A 13,203-nucleotide genomic window follows, 5' to 3' on the forward strand; every position below is an offset into this window, starting at 1 on the left:
GCTATTCTTGAATAATGGAAAAGTGTCCAGTCACGAATTACCTGTAGGTTATTCCGTAAACCAGAGTAACCTTTTACTGTGTAACGCAAGAAATGAAAAATCGACATATGATGTTTGTACTCCGCATCGTAGTCTTTCATTATCTTTAGCCATGGTGATAGGCACGGCTTATTGAACGGCTTCATTTGTGGGTTCCCCCTGACCTCGTCACCATAAATAAGAAATGTGCATTTATTGTTTCTTTTTGCCATTTAAGTCGTGCGTTTTACGCTTGAGAGTTGTCATCCAATACGAAAACTACAGTGCCAATCATGGCTGTCTATACTGTATGAAACTCTACAATACCTTCAATTCCGGCTTCCCTGTTTATTAGTAATGCGCCGGAGGAATTATGTGCACGTATTAGGACGTTCTGTTTTTGTAAGAGCCATAACTTGTTTCTATAACTATTTCATTGCACCATTCATACTGAGGTAAGCAGAACATTTTTTCCTGAAGCTTAATAATGTCCTTGGAACTTTGTTGACAAGCGCTCGACAAAGCGTAAGCCACCCAATGTCCAACTTAGCGGGATTAACGCGGCAGGGTTGCTTTTCCTCTGGAATCTTTTAATCACATTTTCCATCCCTACATACCGAGTAGCACGCATTGGTTGTATATACACGCCAGCAAAAATCTCCGTTTTTCTAATAAAGAGCCTCTACGTCCCCTTTGCCAGTGGCTCATACCCACAGGGCGGATTTGTCAACAATCGGGTGAGGTTTGTTTGTTTGCCTCTACAAGTGGCTCATACCCACTTTGGAGGATTGACTAAGAATCGGGCGACTTAATAAAAAAGGATTAAACGAATCTAAAAAGAAGCATTATTCATAATTTTGAATAGCTTAAGGAATGAAGACAGATGAAGCTTACGAATTTCGCGAGGGGATCATCCTCTGCAGTCTTCGTTTTCCTCTAATCGTCTCGGCCCGTGCGCGCTCCGAGTGGGCCTAGCTCAGCGCTCACGCGCACCGCCCTGCTGGCACCCGAGCATGCGGCGCACGCTCAAGGCGATCGAACTCGGCGGAGCGTCGTTCCAGATTTCGGACCACAGCGGGACCGCGACAGGTGAGCGCTCGCGAAGACCTCAGCTCATGCCGGGGCGCTCGGATGGCGGCGGTCGCCGACCGTCTCAGCGGGGACGCGTGTTTCACCGCGGAGGCCAGCAGCAGCCGCCGGGCGGGTTCGACGATCCTATGAGCGCGGCCTACCTGCAGGAGTTGTTCGGTCTTCCGTCTACCTTCCCTTGGACACCCGGACCCACTCTGCCGACCGAGCCCGTGCCGTACTACTACGTCCGGTGGCCCTGTCCCACATTGCCGCTGTTTTCACCGTGGGCGGTACCGGAATTTTCTTACGAGGTGCCTCAGAACCAACGCAGGCCAAGACCCGGGCGACCGGCGGCGAACCGGGAGACGAACGTCGCGAGGCGCGGTCTCCTGCCGAGCACTCCACCGCCAGCGACGCGAGATGGCACGCTGCAGCCAGGGCCCCGCGGAGCGAACGCGCGTCCACAGGCCGGGCAGGGCGCTCAAGTCGTGCGATGCCATGCGTCCAGGGTGTGGACGCGGTCGCGTGCGAGCACGCCTCCGACATCTGAGACGTCGCGAGATTACCAGCCCGAGGAGCCGGACCCCATCGAGCTCGTGCTCTCGCGATTGCTGGAGGCGGCCGCAAACCTCGGGCTCAGCACAGCTCCGCCTGCCAACGACGTGCAGGAGGCCGCAAGGAGCTCGCCACAGACGCCTCGGCTGGTCTACAGCGCCGAGATGCTCCGAAGCCTCAACGCCAACGGCCCCGAGCGTGCCGCGACTCCTGCAGATGGAGCGCGCTCGGAGCTCTGCAGTGAGCACGCGTCGCCACAGGACAGAGAGGAGGCCGCCGTCGACTGCCAACCAGGCGAAACTGCTGCCGAGAGGCCACCTGGAACCAAGTCGAGCACCCGTGGCGGCGCTGCAGGCGGCGGCAAGCAGCGTCTTCCGGCCGGTCGCGGACGCCGCCGATTCACCAAATGACTGCTTGGTGAAGCGTCCCTCGTCCCCATCGACTGATCCCGCCGGTGGCCGAGTCAGCGCGTGTGCCACCCGAACGCAGCATTCTTTGGGAGCAGCGTGGACTACGCCACAAGTTGCCGTAAAAGCGATGTTTGCCTGACACAATAAAAGTTCTGTGGTAGCAAGTTTTGTTGAGCGGATGTTGCTGCCACCTTCGTGCGTGACGGAATCTGTTCTTCATCTGGGAGGAGGAGTCGAAAAGAAATGGGTCAGCACAGGGAATGTGTTGAATGCCGGCGACTACGGCGGCGTCACGTCATACGCGTTTGCAAAGGATCAGCTGAAAAAGGCGCGCTATGTAATGTGGCGGCGGCAATTGCATGGTCTTGTACGCTCGTTTTACTGGTAACGTCGGGCGCGGCGTCGAATGCACCCCCTTTTCTCTGCGTTTTAGCTGAGGTAGCTGACGTAGCTAATTTTCTGTCATTGCAAGTTTTCGTAAAGAAAACGATCATAGCCTCGATCGTTGAGGTAGACTCAACTTATCTAGCTCGACCTAAATATATATTGTTTATTGTCCCTTTAAGTATTATTTAGTCTTTGTAGAAGTCCTACCCGGCATATTGTGCTCATTGAAGGACGGAACTGTGATGCTGCACTAGCGCATATCGCTTTAAATGAATGGAAACAGGGCGAGACTGGTCATATAATAAATGGAGAGAACAAAGCTGGGCATATTATGCCTAAATGGGAACAATTCTTATTTTAATTTGTGGAAATCACGAAATACAAGTTATCTGCCCTCTGCGTAAGCTGAGGCCTCTGCACAGCAAATCCAAAACAGCAGAGGCAATTTAATTCTCATTCGAAAGTTTGAATACCCGTACGTCAAAAAAGGTCAGAGGCCTATGCACACGCAGCACAGTCACAGCGCAAGCTGGAGGAGCGGCTACACAGGAGCTTCATTTTCGTCACCGCCCACTACATGGTCTTGGCGGGGAAGACTGTTCACGTCGTTTTCACGATAGCGGTATGAACTGTCCGCCCAGCGTCGACAGCGAGCGGTGGCTTGTCGTGCTCTCTGCACAGTGGTCTGCTTAGCCCGACGTTGCCTGGTCGCAGCCGCGCGCGTAGCTCGACGATTCGCTTCTTCATCAGTGGCTCGTATCTTGCGAGGAGGCGTCATAACGTCTGCGGAAAAGTAAACACAGGTACGGAACTACGCGGCGCACATGTCACATCCTTTGACCCGTGGCACATTACGATACTGTTGATGATGACGGCGATGCTTTATTGGCACCACCTTGCCTGCTTGAGCTACATGCAGCACGCAGCTGCTGAATGCAACATGTCGGGCCACCTGGTGGAATACGATGCTACTGCAATGAAAAGTTTGCACGTACTGACGCTACACGGCGCGCATGTCACATTGCATGAATGTGAAGAATGTGAATGTGAAAATTAGAATGACGTCTGCCCAGCGGTCGATCTACGCACCACTGCATTCCTTGAAGCCCTTGGGTTCAGCGAGAGCACTGGAAAAGTAAACATGTCCGCGATAGAGATTAGCAAGAGTCGACTGGAAGATTTGTGGAAGAAAAGTAGGGAAACGACAAAAAACGGAGACGTCCAAAAGCAAAGTTCGTAATAGGGGATCAGAAAATTTGGTTATGGGAGTTCATGGGTTTTTCTTATGTTTTAACTTAGGTAGGACATTAGGTAGTATAATAGCAAGAGCTATTAATAATATTAATAATAATAGTAATTAATAATAGCAATTGACGACGACGCAACAAGCTATGGAAAGAAGAATGATAGGTGTAACGTTAAGGGATGAGAAAAGAGCAGATTGGGTGAGGGAACAAATGCGAGTTAATGATATCTTAGCTGAAATCAAGAAAAAGAAATATGCATGGGCAGGACATGTAATGAGGAGGGAAGATAACCGATGGTCATTAAGGGTTACGGACTGGATTCCAAGGGAAGGGAAGCGTAGCAGGGGGCGGCGAAAGTTAGGTGGGCGGATGAGATTAAGAAGTTTGCAGGGACAACATGGCCAGAATTAGCACATGACCGGGGTAGTTGTAGAAGTATGGGAGAGGCCTTTGCCCTGCAGTGGGCGTAACCAAACTGATGATGACGATGAGCAAGAGCTTGGTGGCGCAACCCACTGCCTCGTTCCAAAGGGGACGCTCATAACATCGATCCGTCCATGACAAATGTCACGATGCGATGCTTATGATGATAATTTCTTGACACTTCCTTCAAAACAGGACAGTGACAAACACTCAGCTAGCCTGCTTGACTTAATCAGGTATGCTATGCATGCTTTTCATTCTAGCATTCTCGCATGCATCTCCTTATTCTTCCTTTTCTTCCTCAAACCTTCTCTACCTACATTGTACCGCTACCTATGCTTGATGGATGGATGCTATGAACGTCCCCTTTGGAACGGGGTGGTAGATTACGCCAGTCTTCCAGTTGAAATTTGTCAGCATAGCTCTTTTTCCGTCGGGTTGTGTGTCATACTCTTTTTTTCCTCAAGTAAGACCTCGTCATTGTCTTGAAAACATTTGGCTGTTATTTTTCGGATGTAATTTAATGCCGCGTTCCCTTCCAGTTTGTTTCTATTTTCGTCTTGGATATGTTGTTGCATTGTTCCAGACTTCCTGCCTAATACGTTTTTGTGGTTCCAAAATATTCTAGGTGCAGCCTGGTCTGTTGCCGATTTCCCACTTCCCACGTGGTTTGCCCGTCACACTTAGGCCCTGTATTCACGATAACAAGATTATGTTGGTCACAAACATCTAGCATTGACTTCCCGTTGTCGTCGTTATAGTCATCTAGGTCCTGTAGGTGGGCATTTATGTCACCTAATAGGATAATTTCGGAATGATTCCCGAAACCCTTAATATCAGCACTTATGGATTCCACTAAATCTTGATTCTTCGTCTGAATCTCCAGTCACGCGGCCATAATAACGAGACGGTCAAGAGGCTGCAGAATCACGCGATGCAGACACTGAGCCTAATTAGGCGGGTGGCCAGCAAAGGCTGAGGGTTAAAGGAGAAAAATTTGATTAAACTAATACAGGCGCACATCTTCAGCCGGGTGAGCTACGCAACGCCATATCTCGATTTGAAAGTATTGGAACGAAAAAATATTTATACTCTAATGAGAAAATGCCTAAAAAGAACGCTGGGACTGCCCATGTGCACACCAACAGAGAGACTGATGGCTCTAGGGGTGCACAACACATGGGCAGAACTGGCGGAAGCGGTGCGAACCTCTCAAATTGAGAGACTTAGCACCACGAGACAGGAAGAGCCATATTGACTAAAGTTGGAATAAATCCGCATAGAGGGCCAGATAAAGGGAGGAGGTAGATAGGTTAAAACAAGTTGGCGGGCTAGTTGGCTAGAATCCACGATAGAGTGTATAAGCGCGACTGAACGACTGGCAGATACATCAATGAGAGATTAAAAGAGCATCGATTTAATATCACTAGAGTAATCTCGGGTCATTTGGGTATTCATTGGCGAGATTGTTCCTGCAAAGCCATGTTTGAAAGTACTTCCATTCTGTACAGGGCTCAAAGCAGGATGACAAGAGAGATAGTGGAAGCCTACGAAATTGCACAAATACAGTAAAGGTGCGTGAGCAAACCTTCAGTGTCGCTATCTGAAAAGGAGATATGGTTTCTCGGTCTATCTTTGTAACCACTGCAGTATATGTTTTCACCATGCCTTGCACACCAGTACGGTTCATCGATATGTACTACTGAATGTTTTCTTTTCCAGTCACGTGTGTTTCCACTCGTACGGTACATATATATCGATGCATGCGAAAATAAAGTATATAATTGAAAGTGAAGTGATGTCTTTATGTATCTGTTTCTTTCTACGTCCTCGTTCAGTCGGCTTATACGCTCTATCATGGAGGTAGATAGGGAAGTCAGAAAAAATCTGATTATCTCCCCCCCCCCTGCCAAAAACATGCACCTGGAACATAACAAAGACAGGAGGCAAAAACGAGCCAAAGCATTACAAATTACATTCGGCGAAATTTCGGAACATGGGCGGGCCTATGTAGACGCCGCGGCTTTACGGTGGCAACGGCCGTCAGCGGCCGGGGTAATCCCGTCACAGCTGCCACTCTGCGCGGGCGGAACGTAGATGTTGCCGAGGAAATTGCGATCGCGTTAGCTCGAGCTGGAATGGACGCCAAATTTGTGATCAGTGACAGCAAAACTGCCATATAAAATTTTAGCAAGGAAAGGATCTCGCCCTTAGCTGCCAGAATCATAGGCCAGAGAAAGGTAAATAGAAAAATTCAAATAATTTGGACTGAGGCGCACGAAGCCGTCCCCGGCAAGCAGGCGGCCCTCGAGCTGGCTCGAGATTTCTACCGCCGAGCCGCTACGCCTCCTCGGTTGTAGCACCCATAAGCACAACCAAGGCTAGGCATCGCCGCAATACGTAAACGGTGCCAGCGCTAGCGAAATGCTTCTCACCAACACTCCGCCGCCAGAAACCATCGGAAGCGCGATTTCGATACCCGGGCATGGCGCCGGCGTCTGCTACGGACCAAAATACGCGCGCGCTAGCACCTGACCGCGGCGCTTCGACCACTAGGAGGGTTGACTCTCAGGAGGTGCGGTAGTCGTGAGAGAAAGCGGCAAAGTTCAGAGTAACTCATGACATTTTTATTTAGGGGCTTTACGCATACCAAAAAACCCCTATTCCATGTGTCAAATGTGCCTTTCTCTTGTCCTTGTCTTTCAGCTAGCGCTACAGCAAAATAAGATACGGGCTGCTTTGGCCATCCATGGGTCGGCGGAGTACAGTATGCGTAAAACTTAAGCACTGCAGATAATACATGTGGAGCTTTCTCTCCACATGAATTCGGTGAGATGCTAGCTTATACGTCTCTTTCATCTGCTGGTTGATTTTTGCAAATGGTGGCAAGTGTTACATCTTTACTTTCCAAGTCGCACTTTACATGGGGAAAACCTTTGTCCATCATCATCTTATCCCCCGGTTCCAGCAGGTTAATCAACCCAGAGTTGACGGTGATGTACACGGTCGTCCACTTCCAATTTGAACACGGCTCCGGGCGGCCGGCGAGGCCGGCGCTCCGCGGAGCGCCGCTCGTGGGCGCCGGGGTAACTAACGCGCCGGCGCACTGGCAGCCACAGGCACGGTCGTCCACTTCCAATTTGAACACGGCTCCGGGCGGCCGGCGAGGCCGGCGCTCCGCGGAGCGCCGCTCGTGGGCGCCGGGGTAACTAACGCGCCGGCGCACTGGCAGCCACAGGCACGGTCGTCCACTTCCAATTTGAACACGGCTCCGGGCGGCCGGCGAGGCCGGCGCTCCGCGGAGCGCCGCTCGTGGGCGCCGGGGTAACTAACGCGCCGGCGCACTGGCAGCCACAGGCTTGGCCGCAGCCGCGTCGTCTGCTACAGCGCGCCAGCACTAGTGTGTGCTGGCGGCTGAGGCCACGCCTGTGGCTGCCAGTGCGCCGGCGCGTTAGTTACCCCGGTGCCCACGAGCAGCGCTCCGCGGAGCGCCGGCCTCGCCGGCCGCCCGGAGCCGTGTTCAAATTGGAAGTGGACGACCGTGTACGTGCCGGTCAACCTGCCACCAAACACATTCGAAACTAATGTTATGTTTCCGGATGGCGGTGATCCCAACTAAAAATTTCAGTGTTAAGTCGCCCTTGTAGTTGCTCCAGTAGTTTACCCTGTCCACGACTTTACGTGGCTTCTCAATTCTGTCTCCCGAACAGTCTACAATAACCCTACAATTGGGATACTTCAGACGTAAAGAGGAAGGCATTGATTCTTGTAACACATCCCTTAAAAACCACCCGATCCACACTTGAGTGCTGACCTACAGGTCATCCAGAGGGGCATAGAAAATCCGCGACGCGCTAGTGCGATGTACGCCGAACAAAACGCTTAATGCAGAAAACGTGATGCCATGCTTCAAGTTTATGAAAAGCAGCAGACGCTTGCTGACCACCGCCGGGTCCAAATACCTCTCGCCACACAGCTGTAAAATGAAAGGTATTCTGTTAGCACATTTGCAGTATTGATGAAACCAACCCTCAAAGCTTTTTAGTTCTTACAAATTCAGAAACATCCAAAATATCGCAACGAATGTTCATCTGATTTAGTATTTTAGGTGTATGAATGGTTTCTTTTTTCTAAACCGTCTGTCTGAACACAAGCAGGGGATACTTTGGTGCGGATAGACATCCCTCCCAAGTTTGTTGATTTCGTAGAAGACTGCAAGCTCCTCAGGCCCGTTCATCTAGCACATTGATACAAACACTGCCGTGTAGTGCTGTTTCGTGTCTCACGCCAACACGCTTATCTTAATGTCGCAGTTGAACCTTGAGCCTAGCGCGACTGCAATGGACCGAGGCATCCTCCTGTATCCATTCAGATATATGTTTCTCATTCATTCTCAAACCACAGAGTCAAACATTGGCAATCCTGATGCAGTTGATGATCTCCGAAATGTCGTTATGTTGTAAGGCTTGAGGAGCTTCAAAACCAGGGGAACTTACACTCCTGGCTTATTAGATCCCAACCATCCGACACGCCTGAGGTTCAGTCGCTTTGCAAAAAGTTTCTGAAACGCATATTTCGAACTAGAAATCTATTTTCATCAAAAAATTCACAAATTGAGGCTCGAGGACCATGCTGCGGGTAAAAATAACTTAGGTGTCAGAGAACCAAAAAATATATGTTTCATGCCAATTGAAGTGTGTTGTGAAAGAATTTAAGCATGCACCCGATCTCACTGCACCATTACGTCCTCCCTTATCAAAAGTTCAATGGATCTACGCACAAAGCCAGCGTTTGAGCCGAGTAAGAAAAGCCATTTCCCTGCCATCGTCTGGTGAAATAAACGCTTTCCAAAGACTGACTTTCTCCAGCACCTAATATTTTTATGCATCTTGTATGAACAGCTTGTTTTAAGATTTGAGTTGGGGCATTTGTTTTCCTATTGAGAACATGGTCCTAAAGTGTCAATGCGCTATAAAGTTTTCCCCATCACTAACGTTAAGTTTTGTCAGACCAAGGACTCAGCTTTTTGTTTTTTGTTGTGATCCATATCCAACTTGACTTGCACAGAGGTAGCTGAAATCTCGTTAGCAGATACACTGTCTGATAGCGCATGTGAAAACGAGGGGGAATACCACCATTCTGCAGTACCATACGGTCCGACGAATTTCACAGCACGTTAAAATGGAAACAAACCCCTAGCACATTAGACGTCTTGTACACATCTGTGCGGTCCACTATCGTAAACCAGAAAAAACAGTGTGGGTGAGGTGGCTGTTCTCAGGGGACAATATCAAAACATAAAAAAGCTGCACCTTTAGATGAACATGCATGACATCAGCATATCTATTTTTCTGTTCAATTTAAATTGAGCGACTTGTGAATATGTTCTCGTTGGTGTCATTTCGAAGCGGATCTAGCATATACCTCTGACAAAAGACTCAACAGGGCCTGGAACACCGTAACGATCACCCCAGTTAGGTCTCTCAGGGCATCGTCGTTTTCCTTGTCCAGGAAGGACTGCTACCTATAGAAACCTTTCGGGTGGTGGTCTTCCAAAGAAAATGCAGTGACACTTGCGTCAGCCGTTGAAGGCTGTTCAGGTGCAAAGTATGAAACACGGGTGATGCCTCGCACGCACCAGCGAACAGGGCGCAGGCAATCATCAGGGCTACTTCGCTGTAGGCTGGTGGTGTCTCTAGCGTCTGCGTTAAGACCCGAATAAATTTGATGGTATGTTACGATTTTGCGACAAGAGAACAAGGTATTTTCTAACTTTATCTTACCCTAGAATACTGTCTGTATGTCACGTCGTGGAGCCCTAACCAGGCACACCAAGACACAAAAGCCCTCGCAAGGCTCACCTACAAGCCACAGTACCCCTGGGAAACTACATGAAACTGAATGAACGTTTATTGTGATGAACGAGAAGAGAACTACCATCGCAGGGTTTTAATAGGGAGCACGACAACCGCGAGAATGGGACCCTGCAAGATTCTTCGCTGCCCGGGGGCCTGATGAAGTGGCGGCTGACAAAACGCAGCTTTCTTCATGTCGCCATCTGCGACTTGAGGTGGTTCACACTGTTCCTCTCACGCCATTCTACACTCAATAGGATTGTGCACGTTTCGTGTCTCATACCGCTCTTCAGTGCACTATTGTGTTTTGTTTTGCATCGGGGAGATGTGCTTTTAACGCGGGCAGCAAAGGCTGCTTCACACATTAGCGTTTAATTGCATTGCGCTGCTCTCTGCTGCGTGGAATTGCACTAGCGAGATAGACGTGCAATAAAATGCAGCCACCCACAGTCAAAAATCAATAGAAAACCACGAAGAAGCACTACGTTAGCGAAGTAACATGCCCAGGCAACTCTATGATGGACAAGCTTTGCCCCTTGTGCCGCTGCTTCCATCCGTTCATCTAGCAAGATGGCCACACCTGAGTGCAGGTTGCTCTCGTCGTTGACCACGTCAGACTTGCCTGATATGCTGCGAGATCTATTCTTTGAGTGCGTTTGTGGCTACACAGCTCAGTCAGGCACTGACATGGGGCCCTATAACGTAAAACTATTCCAATATGTTTTTATTCCGATCTGCTGACGCCAAATTCGCGTAACAGCCGACGCGAGCATCGGGCGGTCATCCGCAGGGTTGTTTGAACACACCAATCAAACGTTCTCTTCGTTCACAGGAGAGGACTTTTGTCTGCTTGAAAAATGAATAACATTGCTTACCTTGAGGGGCTTGTCTTATCTAATTGGCTGACAAGAGGCGAGGAGCACGCTCAAGTGGAGAGGGATTCAATGGGGCCGAGCCACTGCACTGAAAATCGATAACCCAATGAATAGGGTGGGGCCGGCATGTGCGATTTGTCTGCTTTCCCTTACTTATCTTGCGGTGTGTAGTCAAAAATTGCGGCGGCATGCAACGGAAGGTTAAGAATGCCGGCAAAGATGATCCTCAGCAAACAAAAGCTTGCAGTGCGAGGTCCTGAACGTGCCGAAAGCGCTCGAAAACGTTACAACGACACGCAAAAAGTTTTCTTAAACACAAATAAACCCATGATCTCTGGCAGGTGCGAGTAGCCAGTGCCTGAGCGATCGGCGGCAGCCATTTTTTATTCCTTTCGGAACGGGGCAGCCTGCGGCTATTCAGAAGAAAATTCAGTTTTGTTCGGCATATTAATGCATACTTATCGTACACATCACTTTGACTCCGTGAGTTTCTGCGGTTTGGTGACGTCGCATGACAGGCAGGTGAAGTGGGTGCAGCTGGAAAACTTTTTACCAATAGCCGAGGGTTAATGGCGAAAAGGCGTTGAATCAGAAATAGCTATTTTCCTTTTGTTCGATCAAATCATACGTAATCAGCGTGTACGCGTCATATCAGATGGGGAGCTATCGAGGTTTTTGTGACATCGCGTGACAGATAGGTGAAGTAGGGGTGGTCCAAAAAGGTTTTTGACCAATCGCGGAGGGCTGATTGCAGAAATGGAATAGAAATGTTTGAAAAACTTTTACGTTATAGCTCCCATGAACTGGCTCTGTAGCACGAAGGTCCGCCGTGATGTACTTGCACCTGCGTTCCCGACGGAGGCGAACCTCCTGCCAATGCGTCCGCATTCTGCTCCTTATTGGTTCGATGCAAGGAGTTGCAGGCAGACTGGCAAGCGCTTGCATTTGGTTGCCGGACGCTCTGTTATCATGACAACCCGTGGCGAGATGATATGACACAGTGCAGTCAAACGAAAATGTGCGAACCGGCCTTAATGCCACATGTGCAGTTACCCAAGTGTTTAATCGTGCTTCTACGCAGTCGTCGAAGCCTGTGACGGCAGTTCTCTTCTCGTTGGTTTTTGCAAACGTTTGTCACAATAAATGTGCCGTTATTTTAGTTATTCACTGCTTCATCGTTTGTCATTCATGACAATATATCTGTTCTGCCTTTTTGCTTTGAAACATAAGAAGGAACCCTGCTACAATCTTCTTTTTTTATTCTACAAGTTTTTTTGAGCACTTACTCGGTACCTTACGGTAGTTCAGCAGAACCTGCCTCAACTCCTTGCAGCTGTATGGGTTCATTATTCCCTTCTGTGTCTTCACGTTCCTCGAGCGATGGTGTGACTGCTGGTGCTGGAAAAGCTGGCGAGCCCATGGTGGCCATAGATGTTGCAGCTTGCAGCATGTTTCGCGAAGATGTTGAGGAGCGGGCGAGACCGGCAACAGCTGTTGCGGCTTGTCCCCACTTCTCAATTCAAAGAAGATAAAGGCACACCATAACTTCTCTAATTACTCACAATGCAGGCTGGCATTGAACGAGAAAATGTCTTACCCCCATATTCTTAAACACGCCTTCACTCAACGCTGCTCCTCGACTCACCCAAGTCGAAGCAATGGGCCTTCCTTCACTCAAGGTGCCGTGGCGTTTCATGAACACTACTCGACATTTCCTCCGCCGAGGAAGGCCTTGAAAATGCGCCCTCGGCTCGGGTGAAGTGCACCGACCAAGAAAAGCGTCTGATAGCGAGACTATTCTTAAATGTGCTTATCAAAGGTGCAATTATTTACGACAAGTATGTGTTTCCGTTAATTCGTCTTTCTAATAAAACTAGTACATGGCGCAACGCAAAACTTCAGCTCGGTAACGCTACCACTGTGAGCGTTCGACTGATAGGTCAAGCGGGAGCTGTGCTTGAGGTCTGGCAACAACTGCACCAGAACACATGAGAGCATAGCGCATGGCTGAGAACCAAGAAAATTTGCTCCGGCATTTGTCCACTGCTCTTTGTTTCTTAGTGCTTCATTGGTAGTTTACGTTGCGATTAGTAATCGCGGCTATTATGGGTTATTTTGTCGGTGTGTGTATGGTGACCGAGCCGGATCGGCTTCGAAGGAGGTCACAGATGGAACGGCCGATGGGTAGGTTTGTTTACCTTCAAGACCGAATGGTGCTGAAAGTTTGCTGAAAGCAACAACAGGATAGAATATATGGGTGAGTGAGTCATTTTTGCTAGGAAGCACTGTATGTTCGTACGGTTTTCGTGAGGGTATCATGGCACTGTCAATAAAACGTTTCTGATGTGCCCAAACATGACTT

General features: G+C 49.2%; 1 pseudogene; it reads right to left on the reverse strand.

The window, feature by feature from the left end:
- Positions 1–2,270: 2,270 nt before the first annotated feature.
- On the reverse strand, positions 2,271–12,354 carry LOC126518539 (uncharacterized; annotated as a pseudogene).
- Positions 12,355–13,203: the final 849 nt, after the last annotated feature.

The sequence above is a fragment of the Dermacentor andersoni genome, chromosome 1 (assembly GCF_023375885.2).
Source record: "Dermacentor andersoni chromosome 1, qqDerAnde1_hic_scaffold, whole genome shotgun sequence".
NCBI classification, from domain to species: domain Eukaryota; kingdom Metazoa; phylum Arthropoda; class Arachnida; order Ixodida; family Ixodidae; genus Dermacentor; species Dermacentor andersoni.